The sequence below is a fragment of the Lepisosteus platostomus genome, chromosome 13 (assembly GCF_059453375.1).
Source record: "Lepisosteus platostomus isolate fLepPlt1 chromosome 13, fLepPlt1.hap1, whole genome shotgun sequence".
NCBI classification, from domain to species: domain Eukaryota; kingdom Metazoa; phylum Chordata; class Actinopteri; order Semionotiformes; family Lepisosteidae; genus Lepisosteus; species Lepisosteus platostomus.
Window position 1 is genome coordinate 20,392,209 of NC_142623.1, and position 6,107 is coordinate 20,398,315.

A 6,107-nucleotide genomic window follows, 5' to 3' on the forward strand; every position below is an offset into this window, starting at 1 on the left:
CTGTGCCTGGAATGGAATAATACAATTGCATTATACTGTCATGATGGATGTGTAACATTGGTTGGTTCTCACTTTAGCCTAATGTTTGTAGTCTGGACATGTAGCAAAATCGTTGTCCATTTTAGCTTTTTACATTAAAGCTGAAAATCAAATCAAAACTAATTCTTCTTAAATAACTCCTTATGAATTTAATTTCTTGAGAAAATCTTTAACACTTATGCTTTGAAAAATCTTTGCTTATTGTATTCATTTTTTCTGTGACTTGTGTTTTTTTCATCCATTTATATTCTGACAATTTGTTCCAATTCAGAGTCATGGGGGAGATGGAGATCCCAGTAAGCAACAGGCACAATGGGATACATTGGACGGGGTCATTCCATCCCAAAGCCACACACTCACACCTAGGGCCAGTTTTCCCAGAAGCCAATTAACCTATCAGTATGATTTTTGCTCATGCAAAACCAGAGCAAACATACAAACTCCACACCTACAGCACACCAGGTCAGAGGCTGAACCCAGACTCCCAGCACTTGAAGGTAGCAACATTAACCACTATGCCATTGTGCTGCCCACAAAACCCCTTAAAAGTATTACAACATTGTAAAACATATAACCTTTATATACTGCAGTGTGTAAAATAATGTATTTCTAAAAAACAACCAGATAACATTGACTTTAACTGGCTATTTGACCTAGATTAGTAATACAAAGTATTTTGAATATTTTAAATTTAAAAACTGACTTTGCTGTTTTATGGTTATTTTGAACCATATAAATGTAAAAGTACATTAACATACTCTGCGATTTGATCCCATTTTTGTTTAACTTTATTAAAGGCTTCCAGCTTCTTCTGCGGTGGCTCCAGTGCAGCTTTCAGCTCCCCCTGGAATGAGAGCTAACACTTTACTGCAGGAGCAACTGAAAACTTGAAAGTATGACCTGTGTGGGCAGTGACAAGGGAACACCTGAACAACTAGGCACAAAACACAGTTCACACTTTACTGGAGAAGCACAAGGAGTCCGTGTTCACTTATTATTGCAGGGATTGGATTTTACAATTGATTTTAACTAGTTTTTACAGATGATATTAAATTGCAACATGATTAATATAAATTAATTGCACTTAAACAAAATATATACCAAATAACACATGTCCATAATCATTTATATTTAGTAAAAAAGCTGCAGCTCCAACTAAGGAAAAAAACAGAATTTCTTGTGGTTTTGTTAAACTTCCCCTGTGGTAGCCCTGTTGTCACACAAAAGATTTCATCAGGCCACAGGCAACATAGCACAGCAAAAGACATTTCATCAGTGATACCTGGTGAATTTCCCACCACAGATACAACAGGAATAACCCAGCCACAGATTGTCTTTAAAAATCTGTCATCTGCCTCCTGTAGTCTAAGGTCAGTGGAGTTCCGACCAAGAGCTGCTTCTGTTCCTATACCTTGAGGACATGACTCCTCTGGCATTTTGGTCGCAAGATAATTCCAACATGACAAGAAAAATTGTAATGCATGAAAGAAATGCAAAATTATTATTATAATAATACCAACAACTTAATCTAAATGTAAATGATGATTTTAAAATTATTTTGACAGTTCTTGTTTTTCTGCTTTATGAAGACAGCGTCTTGTGCATCGGTATTACAGATAAGATATCTAGATGTAAAACAATCTCTTCTCACCAGTGAAAAAGCAATGAATACTGTGTCAAGAATGTAGGGCCTAATAATGAACGTAAGTGGTTTGTCACAATTGTCCTCCCTCCTTTAGAGGGCGCTCTCACCTTGTATTATTTATTGTCATTACGTGCACCTGTCCCCTGTTCCCCTCTTATTATTTAAGTCTAGCGCTTCCGGTGTCCAGGGCTCAGCATTGGAAGACGGACGCCGGGAAGCCCGTCTACCAGTGGGTCCGGGAGTGGCCCAATGGCACAGGCTTCAACACAGCATCCTGACCATTGAGTCTGGGGCTCGGAGCGCCTGGCCTTGTTATGGTTTTAATTTCTGTGTTCCTGTTCCTGGTTCCACGTCCCCATTCACTAGTTCTTGTTTTTAACTACTTCTGTCTCGGATGGATCTCCCGGCACCTGGACCTTGGAATGCTCCCTGATTTCCTCTATTGGACTTCCTTGATCGGAAATGTTTGCCTGCGCTCCCCCCACGCACCGGATGAATGTCTTCACCACCCCCCTGTCATCCCGTCCATTCTTGCCATGTCTTTCCTGGTGTGCTTCTCCAGCACTTCCAAATTATACCGTCCCGCATAGGGTCTTAAACTACACGCTCCACACGACTCGGATTCCGCTCTCCGTGACATGGCTTTCTAATCTCATTCTTTAAATCCCAAGATTCAAGATTTAAATTCCTCTTTAACCAACTTTTTACTGTTTGCTTAATACACCTTGTTAAATATTAATCTTGTTCTCAATATGATATAGTTCTGCTTTGGAAAGAAATTAACTACCTTATACTTCTGTGCACTGGACGAAATTTGTGGTTTTCATGTTTTTCTGAAGTCTGACAAATGAAGCAGATAGGCTCCTCATCAGTCAAACAGAAGAGCTTGAGCTTCTCACTGTGCAGCCTGCAGAGCACTTCAGAATTTACTGGAGATCTCTGATGCCCCTCCTTTAAAAAGGCCTCACAGAGATTCTTTAGAGCCAAGTTGATTGGAGGGTGCTTTGTTGAAGATCTTCTTCTGCAGACTGGACATTCCTGAGAGCCCTTTTGCTCCCAGTATTGCTGCAGACAAGCTTGACGGAAGCTGTGGCTACATGTCAGGATAATTGGATCCTTGAAAATCTCACAGCACACAGGACAGGAGAGCTCTTCTTCCAGGACAAAAGATCTTCCCACCATTTCTTTAAAGAGATACAGTCAATTTGCTTTCACATTTACTAAGTGCTTTTTAAACTTCTGGTGAAGTCACCTTCCCATGAAAGTACAGCTGTAATTTCTTTTCTCCGATTATTGCTTATGTATATTGTTGTTTTGGGATTTTTTATTTTTAAAGAGTAACATATTTCAGTACATTTAGATCATGACTAATATATACTTACTGAATATAAGGAAGTTAATTGTCACCACACCCCTTCTTTTCCTGCTGGACTGTAAAGTGTTCAGAGTTACAGGTTCCTGTAGGGGGCAGCATCTTTCTAACAAATTTTAATTCCAAAGTATTTATAAACCCATGTTTAGTTTATAATTTAATTCTACCTGTTTCCTGACTTGTATACGGAATAACACTGATTCACTCCAGGAAATGTAATCTGATTTTCAAAACAATAGCTTTATGTCAATACTTTATACCTAAAAATACATATGAATCTAAAGTTTTCTTATAAAATTGTCTTATAAAGAAAAGGGGTGGAGCGGTGGCTCTGTGGCTAGGGATCTGCACCTCTGGCTGGAAGATTGCCAGTTCATATCCAACAGCTGGTAGAGGAATCCTTCTCTGTTGGGCCCCTGAGCAAGGCCCTTAACCCCAGCTGCTCCAGGGGTGCTATACAATGGCAAGTTGGGGTATGCAAAAAAAAAATCCCTAATGCAAGAAATTGTATATGGCTAATAAAGTGATCTTATCTTATAAGTAAAAAGAAATGTTGTTTTTACAATTGTAAAAAGGACAACTTCTCTGTTTAATGTACAGTACATTAACCTTATTAATCTACTTAAATTAAATCCTTAAATTTACAAATCATCTCTTTCCTACAAAAGTAAACTATTATTATTATTATTATTAACCTATTTTATAAGCTATGGGCCAGTGACTCTCTTATATCTCCTAATGAAAAATCTAAAGAGAATAGTAAAACCAACAGAGAAAGGAGTTGGGTAGATGATTTGGTCTATCAGCATCTTGACCAAACCAATATTTGTAAAGATCTTATTTTTTTATTTTCATATGATACAAGCACTGTATCAAAAAACTCGCACAACAATTCTAACAGAAAGTCAGTTTAAACTACTGTATAACTTGATAAGATGGGTTCTAGTACTCTTAACAGCAGGTCTCAACAGTTCAGATTGGAGGAAATGGTTATCTGATATCGCAAATCTTCCATTGGATCTCTACAGTGCTGTGTCTCATCCCTCTTACTGTACATTTTGTGCATTAACAATTGTAAGAGCAAAAACACAGATAGATATCTTCTTATGATAGACATCTAAATGATTTTACTGATTTGTGTAATGGGTTTCTTTGGAAATTAAATGTTTTGAAAATAAACTGAACTGAATGAAAGTTATCCTTACTGGGATGTAGTGCACAGAGAGTGCAATGAAATGCAAAATAAGTAAAGACTGGTGATTCTGAAGAGACATTAAAACATTGGATAATTTGAAAATCCTAATTAGATTTATGTAAAGTGTCAGTTATGAGCTGGTGGTGGCCCTGTGATAGTGATGGGTTTGGAGGAGGTGGGGTTTACCGACAGAAGCTGTTGAGAAAAAGAGAAAAATCAGGGGGAAGACACAAAAAGAATAAGGAACACTATCGCCCAACTCTTCCTCTAAGCTTTCCCCATGTAAGAAGACCTGTACTGTTCTCAGAGACAAGGTTCTGGCCAAATAGTCTGAACCTTGTTTTACAGAGCTTCCTGATTTATTTTAGGAAATTCAGATTCTCTTTGTTTTGTAATGTGCATTTTTTCATTTTTGTTTAGAATAAGAAGACTGATTCCCATACAATTTTGGCTACAGAGTTGATGGGAGGGGATTTAGTTCAGAGTCATATTATTTTATTGGGATGCAGTTTTTATTTCTCTTTGAGTTTTTTTAAACATGTTTTAAAATGTTTCACCTCTTATAAGGGTGGACTTCTGTATTCCTGAGTTTATAGGATAGTAAGCCTCTGAAATTCATAGCTTTGTGCTTAACTATTATACAGTATCTGGTTTAATAGTTGTGTTATGTGTGTTGTATGGATTCTGTGTTGGTTATTATTATTAAAAATTTCTGTCCAAATTTCCTACTGAAGCACTGGACAATGCATTAAAAGCTCCATTCCAGCCAGTAGAGTGTCTACTTGACCTGCTAATTATTTGGTTCTCCTAGATTCTTATATAATGCACTGTAGCAGAAGATCAATTCCACCTGCATGTAATTAATCAGGTCACTTACCCAAGTAGTAACAGAATATTTAAGACCAGTATTTGCATCATGTCCTTGCTCAGTCTTAGACTTACTGTACATCTTCTAGTCTTTGCATTCTTGGCTTGTTGTCACTCTTGAGCTTTGACCTGGCTTTTGAATCTCCCTTGCGCTTTGCTCTAGTGTCTTTCTGACTGCAAACCTTGTTTGTGCCTCCAACTATGACCCTGGGATAACTTGTCCAGCTCCAGCTTGTCTGTTTCTGCTAGCCTTCACCTGGGTTCTCTTAACTACATTGGATTGCTGCTCTCATTCAGATCCAAGCAGTGACATTGCAATCATACTATGAAGTGATAATGACAATAAAGAATAATATAAATTCATTAGAGATGTCTGAATTCACACAATTCAGTTGTTTATTTTGTTTTGTTTATTAATAAATAAACAAAAGTGTGTTCTGGTTCACAACCACTCAGGTGCAAATGGTGAAATAATGTAATTGAAAGTAGATGAATGGTTATGTAGCCGCCCTCAACCTGTAGAAATTCAGTTTTCTATGTCCTGTTTTAATATCAATCACGTTTCATTCTTGTACATGTTAATTGAATCAGAGTCCTCCCAATTCCAGTGCAAAGTTGATTGAAGTTATCAGATGAAGAAGCCACTGCTCTTCCTGTTCATGGGTTCTATTCTGAGGTAATATACAGAGCTAACTACTCCAGAAGCCAGAGTGCTACATGGAGTCATAAGCAGGCTGGGCATCAGGACTTGAATAATAATTGACTAATCATGAAAAGCCCTCTATCACATGTTGATGAGTGTCCACTCCAAGAGCAGTGCAGGTGAGCTGTTAGGAATGTGTGAGAGGACAAACTTTACTGAACAAGATTTGTGATTGTTGAAAACATTGAAACAATATTGCTTTAAGTGCTTAATGCAAGCAGGAAAAAAAACACCACAAAATCCTATCAGTGAGTCTAACTAAGTCAGAAAACATATTGTGTAAACT